Below are 10933 nucleotides of genomic sequence, written 5' to 3'. Positions count from 1 at the left end.
TCACTAGATGTCGACCACTGTGTGATTGAGATTAGTTTAGGCAGTTTACCATGAATCACAAATTTAGACCTGTCTCATTATTTCTAATTCAATAGCTGATGGAACACAGCATCAAAATAGTAAGCACTTGATATTTAGCTGTTATTAAATTAAATGACAGAATAGCACTAGTAAAATATGGTAGATCACATCCTGACATTTTATGTGACAGAAAACTGTGTGCCCTGTTAAAAACTGATGTCAAAGTCTCTGTGGATTTGCATGTGTGCACAGATAGATAAGGCAAAGCAGAAAACGCTGTGATTTGGGGACGTTGGAGCTGTCATTGCTTCTTAAAAATGAAGATGGAAACATCAGTAGCATTACAAGCATTAACATCATTGCTATGTGGTGCTGTTGCTCCTGATGCTTCCTCAGATATCCTTCCAAAAGGGAAGCTCATAAATAGGTCTGAGATGGAAGCTTGCCCAGGAAGGCCCATATGCAGCCAGAGCAAGATGAGTTGCCTGAACCCAAAACAATGGACATAACTACCGCTTGACCAGATGCTCAAGAGGAGACATGCAGGGTGCTTCAGAGGAAAACTGTACATCGTATGTGGGTAGGTTATTCGCGCATGGTCGTGCTAACGTCTATCTGTGACAGGAACTGCTTGTTGGTGATTTTTAATCTGTTGTGCACAGTTGCCCGGGAGAGGAGAGCCCAGCACATGAGGTGTGGCAGCAGGACATCAGCAGGAGGCTCACAGCAGGGAGATGGGAGAGGTATGCTTTTCAGAGCCTTTGCATTTCTGTTCTTGCCTGACCTATTTTAAAAGCGATTCACTTTAGCTCATGTTCTAATAAAGCCTGGTCTTCCTCTTAAAGCCTGGCTGATGTTGCCACAGAAGGCCAACAAAGCTGAGAGCAGCTTTGAGAGGAGCCCAGCTGCCACTCCCAGGTTCCATGCCAACTCTATCAGCCTTGGCTGCGTGGTGCCTCCTCCATCAGGCTGCTGAGCCGTGTCGATCCAGGGCTGCTGGTCTTAAGGGGTGTCTTGGAGACCTCCACCATATCCTTCATTCCTCTCTCTTCTCTTGTTTATTGCTTCTACATTATTTCTCATGGCTTGTTCGGGCTCCATTTTTGGGACAGACGAGAGGGATTGACACCCTTTCTGTCCTCTGTATCATGGATGCTAACCAGCCTGCTAGTGTCAGTGCACAGCTCAGTTATTTGCTCCCACATCGTCACCTTTCTCTGTGATGGCTGAGGTTAGTTGCTTTTAGCCTGTAAAGCTGATCATACTTTGGTGCCTGATTTCTTGGCATGGGGGCCCCATTTAAAGGACTGCTGTTCTCCTGGATTATCACATCAGTGTGTAGGTCAGTCTCTGTCTTGCACCTTTTAGATCACCCTTCAAAATTTAAATCCTTGTAGATAGAACATTGAAGAATGATTGGGAGCTGGCCTGGGTGACCAGTCAAGGAGGATAGGCTTGCAGGGAGGGGGACTGACTGACTTGGTTAGGCCACACTATTTTCCTGGAAACAAACTGGAAGTTCAGTTTTGTTTACAAACATGGGAAGACGGTCAGGCTTTAGCATAGTGGTTTTATCAGATATGGAAATCTCTGCTTTGTTCTTCATCACCTCGTCCGCCCCTCATTGCTGAGCTCTTCCCCATGGCTCCCCAAAGCAGCACCATGCAAGTGTTCAACGATACAGTGGAAGATCTGGCTAGAAAGGAAAATATAGAAAATGTAGAGAGGCAAAGTTGAAGATTCTGGGTTCATGTAGCTCTTGGAGAGGCTCAGAGCCTTACAATACCGTGATGCTCATCTGTCTCCCTTTCCACTGAATTCTGCAAGGACACTCTGAACCCAGAGGAGTTATCTGGTGAAGGTGGCTTCACAAGTCTTTGTCTCTGGAATAGCTCATGTCAGCAGGTGTGAGAGGTAATCTCCTTATGTATAAAATTGAGGCCAAAATATAAAAAGAAAAGAGAAAAAAATTAATTATGTCTTTGCTCTAAAGGCATTTGGAGAGAGAAAGCTATAATAATTATATACATAACTACAAATGACAATTAAAATGACACATGTAGGTCAACTTGTTTTTTTCCAAAATCAGGTGGAAATAAAAGGTTTGCTGTGAGAGTTTTAACTTTGTTAAAACATGATTTTCCTGAAATTAACATGTAAAATGTTTTCATGTTCATAGATCTTTACTCAATAGAGGAGGAAGCATTTTCTCAGAGGTAAGAGGTTAAGTAGATCACTGCTTAATGCAGAGATCTTTTAAAATATACCTTGGCTTCGCAGTCCCTTTTTTACCTGGTGATAATAAGAAAGAAGAATTCTAAGGAAAGGAAAAAGGTAAGAAAAACAAAGCAGTTCCAGGAAGAGAGCCTTAGAGTTAGTGAGAATTTAAATTTTTATCAACTACAAAATATGATCATAAATGTCATGATTTGGAGTGTGGGAAGGTGTGACTGCAATGGAACAGGAGGAGCACATAAAATATATCACTTTAGTGGGAGGACAGAGCACAGTGCAAAAAAAAAAAAAATCAAGCATTTATATCAAATGTCCTGTTGAGGAGAAGGCAGAGCGGTTGCAGAGCTGTATTTGGACATTAGGATGTACGTGCAGCACCAAGACTTTTGAACTGGCTGTGAAGGACCTTGTTCAGGGAGCAGAAGCAGGCCAACTCAGCCGTGCAGGGAGCTTGCCCTGGTTTTAGGCAGAGCACTTAGCCCAGGCAGGATTTTGCCTTTCTGCAGTGAGCTTCTTCCTGACATCGAAGTTAACTCTTGCAAAGCCAGTGGATGTTTCTACTCTGCACTGTGCTGCATCTGCAGGAAAAAAGTGGACCTTTCCCACCTGTGAGAAGTATTCCCCTTTAACAGGAAGAGAAATGTGGCTCCTATAAAAGAATAAGAGAATGGCAAAGGCAAGGAATAGAGTAGGGTGGGGTTATTTAATACAAATTCCCACGTTAGGAAGGACACAATTCTTGCCCTTCTTTCTTGAGCCTTAACAAACACATTCCAGTGTCTGCACAGTGTCAGAAGCACACCCTAAAGTGAATGCTTCTGCACTGTCTCATTCTTTGAGGAGTTTGCTAGTGACTATTGACATGAGATGACAATTTCAACATCTAGAACTTCTAGATGTGTTACCTGGCAGATTTGCTCCGTGTATCCTTAAAGTTTATACACAAAGCAAATATAAGTAATAAAGAATAAAAATTCAGTATTTCAGTAGTATAATGAGTACCGAGGAAAGTGCTGGTTTCTTAAAACTGCAGTACATCAGGAATGCTCTCTGGCAGATGGACAATTTAATGCCTTTTTTGGCTTTCGTTGTCAATGAAAATTGCAATGGTGATCCAGAGGCCAATACATTTAACACCACTGATGTTCATGGAAGCTATCTGTCTAGATTAGTAAGAAGAGGTTAGAAAATAACTAGATAAATGTGATGTTTTCACATTGGCTGGACTGATTTGTCCCAGGGCACTTAGGGGACAGTATCAACCTCAGAGCTATTAGCAGTTATCTATGAGAACCTGTGGAGGATGGGAAAAGGTCAAACATTTGCTTGTCTTCAGAATGTAAGAGAAGTTGCAGTGTTATAAATCAGTCAGCCTGATTGCACTTCTTGGAATACCCTGGAAAAATAATCAAATTGCAAGCACTGGGAGGAAAACAGAGTCGGTACTCACCAAATAATGTCAAAGTTACTTAGTTTTGTTTGACGACATAGCTAGAGGTCTGTTTTCAGGAGAGAAGCCGTTAATGTAATTTACTGCTCTTTAATGTGGCATTGACACAATCTCAGAAACTCTAGGGAAATATGGCATATCTGAAGCTTTGCAAAACTTCATGGAAAACTCAGGAAATACATATGAATAGTACCATGTCAAACTAGAAAGATAGGCTGAATGGGATTCTGTCCTGCATCTAATACTATTCAATATTTAATCGAGGACCTTGATAGTTAGTATAAACACCAAGCCTGGGTAAGTTCTAGTTTCTTGATGCTGTCAGATCCCAAACTGATGCCTGCAGCAAGGTGAGAAACAGCTATTCCCAAACTTCTTATGGTTCACAGAAACTTAAAGGCAGGACCATTTTATTTGGAATTATTACCTTTGTGAAAGCATGAAGGCTGTCATAACATGGATACTTCTCCTTATCAGTTTTAATGTCAGATAGCTGGAGAGGTGAGGATGACCCTATTCCAGTATCTCTCGTTCTTCCCTCCTTCCTTTCTTCCTGAGTGACACTTTTCTCTGGGGAGTTTCTCTGGGATTTTTTTCTTGATCATTATAGTTCCCACAGAGCAGTAAGTTGCAGCAGAAAAAATACATTTTAGTTTTGCAGTGACTCAAAATGCCTCTAAAAGCCAGTGTATTCAAATTCAAGTTTGATGTCCTGAGCTAAACTATTTTCTTTATATTTTCTTGAATGAAAGATTTAGTGGTAAAAATAGAAAGTTTTCATTAAGAAATTTCTGAGAGGGTTTATTTGAAACTGTGTTTATCCATTGAGATCATCAGCCTAAAAAAATCCCAATAAACTGGATTAATTTGAAATAGTATTTCAGCTGAGTTTGGCATATCTTTTTTCTTAGTGAAAAGCTTATGAACTTGTCCTAATATCTGTGAAGAAATCTCAGCCTGTGGTATTTTTAGCCAACACTCCAGGAACTATTTATTTGCTGTCCTGCGGTGTGAGATTCTAATGTTAAAGGAATAATGGTAATAAAATTGCAGCCCTTTCCCTGAATAGTTTATGATACAGAGCAGATGAGACAGGGTACGAGCTAATAATACGAGTATATTCTGGGGTCAGCTGGTGATATGATGATATTCTACAAGGAATGTATTTTAAGGAGCATTACAGAGAAAATGAAACATTTTGGACTGGTTTGTGTGATATTCTTTTTGAAATAACTTTTTTGAATACTATAAAAATGTTTATTCCAATGATGCAGTCACATGAGCATAGGTTCTGCCTTGTAAATTCATCTTGGATTGACAACTGTAAGCTATAGTTTGCAATATAAGGCCGGCAGCTTCCCTTAGCCCACTTTTGAGTAGTTTTAGGCAGGGACAAATATCATAGCCACCACCCTCCACTAATACTGAGGGTATCAGTAGCTTCAGCACTCATGGACAGTAATCAACATCATAGAGAAATGCAGACCATTGCTGCAGTTTTAAATTATATTACAAGTTTTAAGACTGCTATTGAATTATGGGACCTGCAGGCAGATGCACAGGATTTCAGGCTTGCTGCTTTCTGACGCTATCGTGGCATTGGCCTGAGTCATGGCAGAAAAGGACACATCTTTCCGGGAGTTCACTGTTTAGATATCTAGTCCCAATGCGTGTATTTGGTCTGACGCTGTAGTTAAGGGAAGCTGTCTCCACGCAGCCTTCAGCCTACTCAAGAACATCAACAGCTGCTAGAGAGAGTGCCGGTTCATTCAGCATAGATCAAGTGTGAATTCCACAGCGCGAAATCATCCAATTTTAATTTCAGCAGTGCATCCTCCGAAGAACCAGGCAGAGGGCAGCAAAGGTCTCTTTGAAAGGGCTGTGCCTGCGTTGCTGTCACTAGCTTATCAAGAGCTAGCTTTAAACGAACCAGTTTCCCCAGGGTACGCTGCAGTTCATTACATGCTCATTTGCCATCAGTATGAGACTGGTTGAGGGTGAGATTCAAATGCTACAATACAATGTCCTTAATAGATTGCTTGGACGCTTTGGTAAAACACAGTATCTGCAGGGTTTCTTGTTTACTAGGTACATGGATATTATTCACTGTGACCATGTTCTTCTGCCCTCTGATCAAGATAAGAGGTCTATAATTTTCTCTGTACTTACAGTCTCTCCCACATAAGGCAATGCAGTGCACTGGGGAAGCTCCCAAATAAATTACTGCGTCTCACATTAACCCTCGTTTTTTCCAGGTGAGATAGTGGCGTTAGACCAGGCCCAGATGTTGGAAAAACAAAGTAATTATACAACTTGAAACGTGGGAATTGCATCCATGAGGCTTAGCAGCAGAACATTTCTTCCATTTACCCTGCCTCCCTCCTTTCCTTGCTGTTAAGTACTTCCAAGAGAAAAGAGAAAACTCTGCTATAATTAAAGAAAATGCCACCAAACACCCAACCTCCCCAAAACAAAACAAAACAGAAAGTATTGAATAGAATAATTCTGACTTTTGTTCATCAGTTTTAGCTTGTTGATGATTTTTGTCCAGCTTTGCAGGTGAGCTTCCGCAGGAGGGGAGTCAGTTAGGACTGAAAATTACTTGCCTCTTATCTTTATGATGTGTTTGACAGGATGGTGAACACAGAGCTGACCAAAATGATTCTCCTTGAACAATGCTGTCACTTGATCAAAGCAAGCCCTGTACTCCTTGAATCTGAACAGTAGAAAGTGTCTCCAGCGGATCAACCCGAAGTGCTTAATGAACAAAGATGAAGGACTTATCTTTCCATCCTTCCCTTTCTGAAAGGCGTGTTGAGCACTGACTCCTTTAGTGGGTTACACGAAGTGCAGATGTTGGAAAGGTGTTTTCCATGTTAAGGACTGGTCGCAAGGAGTGTGATCTATTGTTATTGCTCAAACTTTTCTCATGGCTGGCTGGCTGTAGCAACCTGTGTCACTCCCCATTGACACCTGTTTGATTGCACATTATGTTATGAATACCTGCTTTGTTATGTGCGTGTAGTGGCATTTTCAGGCTTTAGGAAATTCTGCATTTAAGACTATTCATGGTCTTAAGTTAGTCTCTTTGTAGACTTGTATTATGAGGCATGCTAAAATTTCACTGCTGTTTGATCACACACTGTGTTATTCATGGGATCCCCATGGGCAGGACGGACATTGCTAATGGCAAAGGTTGCCCTCAATTTCTCTACATCCTTATCACCCAGTGGGTATATTCAGACTTATCGCATCACCAAAATGTGCACAGAACCAAATACTGCATGACTAATGCATCCATAACATTTCCTGTGGCATCTTCATTGTATTGTCTGAATGCTGCGTAGAAGATAACAACTAAATTTTCACAGCTCCAGGTACCATCACCCTGCTTTTGCTAATGAGGAAACAGTCCTCGTAGCCTCTGTGCCAACACTGACAAACAGCCTTGTGTGCTTCATTGGATAAGCTTAGGGCCTGAGTCTTTCAGTAGCTTTAGCACATGTTCGCATTTGTGCATCGAAATATTAAAATAAGATAAAATTAAATATTTATATTCGAAGCACAGCTCACAGCTTGCAGCCACTGTAGTACATTATGCTTCTCCAGACCTGAGCTTTGTTGTCTGAAGACAGACATCCATTCGGTGAACGTATAATTGGCAATCGGCTACATCTGAAGGGTAGGAACTGTGACTTGCCCAGCAGTACACAGGCATTCAGGGTGAGAAGCCAGCTCTCAAAAGTGGTTTTCTGTTGGCTTGGCCGGAAGATTTTCCTGTTATTCTCTGTCTTTTTGTGACAGTATCAGAATTCAGCATGAGAGATGAAGCCTGAGACAACAGACAAAGCTTTCTGTAATCTGAACTTGTTTACAGAGCAGGGGCTGCCAGGCACAGTGCTATGGATAATACGTGTCACATAATTAAAGACTTTATGCACACTAAGGTCTGAACTGAGCTTTGCCATGGGAAGAACAATCTTTGTTCTTGGACATTGCTGTCCACCTTTCACTGAACTTGAAAAAGAAATTCAAACTGACATGTGGAATCATTCAGTCAGCTTGAAATTAAAATGTGCTGGGATGCTACATCCCTACATGTGCAACTAGTACTGCTTGCTTTAATACAATTATACTGGGATCTACAGTAAAGGGGACATAAAACTTTCTTACAGTGCTCAGCTGACAAATATTTATTTCTTGCTATTTCAGCCTTGTGTGATCTACCATTTCTATGCCCTTGTTCAACCGCCAGCTGAAGTACAGAGTTTTTGAAAGCTTGAGTTAAGAAACAAAAACCAAAACCTGTTTTTGAAAACAAGATAAAAAGCTTTTCAGTTCTTGTTTTTAGACCATTGTTTTGAACAGTTAGATGTTCATTCTGCTGATAAAAGGAGTTTCATTATTTTTTCCAATTGTAGATGAAATTTTCCTGAATATAAGGCAATTTTTTCAAAATCCAGTGTTTGCACTATCCGTTTGTGATTCCAGTTCTCATTTGGTCATGCAGTTCTCTCTTTTGTGTCCATAAACTGAACACCATAAGGATCTCTGGGGGTAAAACGTGAATTCATTGAAAGCAGTTGCAAATGTGTCATACAACCATGACCACGTTGCTTAGAAGATTTTGTCTTAAAACAGATCAGACAGGGCATATTTGAGGAGTAATGTCTCCTGTGCTGGAGAAATTTGCTTGTGACAATTAATGACATTCTCTTCAGCCTGGAACATGTTATTAAAACGGGTGAGGAAAAGGTAAGCGGTAAAAGAAGGTATGTGTGATGTACATACTTAACAGGATTAAATCTCTGTAGGAAGGACTAAGAAAAAAAATGTTTGGCCTTCACATTGCTGCAGGAATTTTTTTTATACAGACAAGTGGAGAAAACCAGATGTGAAATGTGGACAAACACCATTCTCTGGCCTTGCTTTGTGTCTGCTAATTGTACAGTTTCTGGAGTTATAATATGCAAATATGCAAATACAAACTGTCATGCTGTTTTGTCTCCTGGTTTCTGAAAGAACAAAGCAGTCAGTGTGATCTCCTCATGAAGGTGGACAGGAAATACCAAGTGCAATAGCATAAGAAATTATCCTACTGTTTTAATAAATATTTAATAGGAGAGAGAAGGATATATTCCTTAGTAACAAAGCCTGTGAGGCTCATAGGTCAGCAAAGAGATCTCATTCTTCCTATTTATTCATGGATTTTTTTTTTTAACTGGTGTTTTCTGGGAGCTGATCCAGCTCAAACAGGTTGTAAATCTGCAGGATATCTTCACTTTGGAGAGGTCCCAGTGACTGAAGTTTGAGCCAAGGGGAGACACCTGGCTACCAACCCCAAACGAGCTGCCACGTGAGCTGTGCCTATTTCTGGGAAGTCAAAGCAAATGGAAAGGGTGAGATCACCTTGCCGTAGAAACTGCCTGGAAATACTCAGCTGTCCTTTTATGTGGTTGTCCCTGTTGTTTCCAGCACTGCTACAGTCTCGTAGAGCAGCAGAGAGCTACTTCATGTGTGTGGCTGTTCTGGCAGGAACGAGTGGTGTGAAAAGCAAGAAAAATGAAAGTGAGGGCAAATACCTGTGGCAAAAGGACAAGATCTGAGAAATGCATTTGAAGGCTTCATAGTGGTTTTGAGGAGGGGTAACTGATCTTTCAAGTACATATCCTGAGAATCTCTGCAAGCTGAGTGGATTTTCCAGCTGGCGAAATGGTTTATAAGATGTTCTGAAGAAAAATCTTTCCTGAAGCAAATAATCCTGGAAGAAGTTGCTTTCCCTGCTCCCTACTCTTCTCCAGTTGTACAACAGTTCTTCAGCCTCTGAGGGCACTTCTTTTCTCCTCTGTCCCCAGGTCCAGAACTGCAACCTTGTGCTGTCCCGTGCATGTTCGACATCCCCGCTCTGCCATAAATCCTCACTCCAGCTGTTGCACGGAACCGGGGGCTGCAGAGGAGCTGACAGGGACAATATATAAAAGTGGTGGATGTTTAGGATGATACATATTGTTTCCTGTGGTAGAAGATGGCTTTCCTGGTTTAATGAGAAACTCTGAGGCCTCTCTCAGCAGTATTAGTGCAAGCAATAAAACTTCTTGCAGCATAATATCTACAGGAGGAGCAACAGTTTTGACTTCAAGCGGTATTTCTCAATCCCTTTTAACTCAACATCCATGGAACATTTTTTGGGAAAAAGGACCTTCCTGGACAATGCTACTGTAAAGCACAAGCAATAACATAATAATTGGAACAATAAATAAAAATTAGGTCAATTTTTTTCATCTTTTTTTTTGCTTGCTTGCTTAAGTTTGGGGATGTGTCCATGTACTGTAGTTACTTCATGTGCAATCGATTGAGAAACTTGTATCTAAAGGACTGCATTTTCTTTGCCAGTATCAACTGCTAATCTCTTGCATATTAATTTTTTATATAGTATCAATGGCTGCCACCCAACTTACCTTTTGATCCATAAGTAATTGTCAAACACTGAAAGCTGCTGAGTGTGCTTGCCATCTTTCTTGAAAGTCACACTAGCAGAGTTGCTATAGGTGCTGGAAGTTATTTCCTGAAGGCAGGCGCTGAATGGCAAAGCCATAAGCAGCGTTGTCCGAGGGCTTTCTTCCATAGGAGATTTGGATAAACGTGGAGGGGCATTGATTAGCTGTGTCCCTCCTTCCCTTCCTCAGGGAACTGGCAGAAAAGCAACAAAGAACCAGCGCAGAGGCAGATGCTGAGAGAGAGGGCAGATTAACAGGGCTTGTTGGGGCACAGTCCTGGCTGTAAGATCAATTGTGAAGGGAATTTCTTGCCACACACAGTGTGTAACCCTCAATCCCCCTGTTCTCTTCATATTAGCACCTCGCAGTGCAAGTCCCCATCATTCAACTCTCCTTGGAAGCAAGAAGAAAAAGATTCCCTGAACAGGGAAGACAGACATGAGTCAGACTTCTGCCCACTGCACTTTATAGATGGCTAATTGTCACATTGCTGCTTTAGCAAAACAGATGTCCTCTGTTAGCAGCTTAATGCAGTTAGTGCAACCGCAACCTCAAAAGGTTGCTGTCCCTGCCACCATGCTGGAGATGTAGGAGTGTGCGTGTGTCACGGACGGTTATTAAGCTTCTGTGCTACTGCTTGATTTTTTTTTTTTCCTTTAAGATATATAAAATCAAATACAGAAATGTCACCTAAATCTTTCTCCAAAGTATTTTTGGAGGCTTATTTAGG

This window comes from Aptenodytes patagonicus, chromosome 6, assembly GCF_965638725.1.
Source record: "Aptenodytes patagonicus chromosome 6, bAptPat1.pri.cur, whole genome shotgun sequence".
Classification (NCBI taxonomy): Eukaryota; Metazoa; Chordata; class Aves; order Sphenisciformes; family Spheniscidae; genus Aptenodytes; species Aptenodytes patagonicus.
This window is presented reverse-complemented; position numbering follows the sequence as displayed.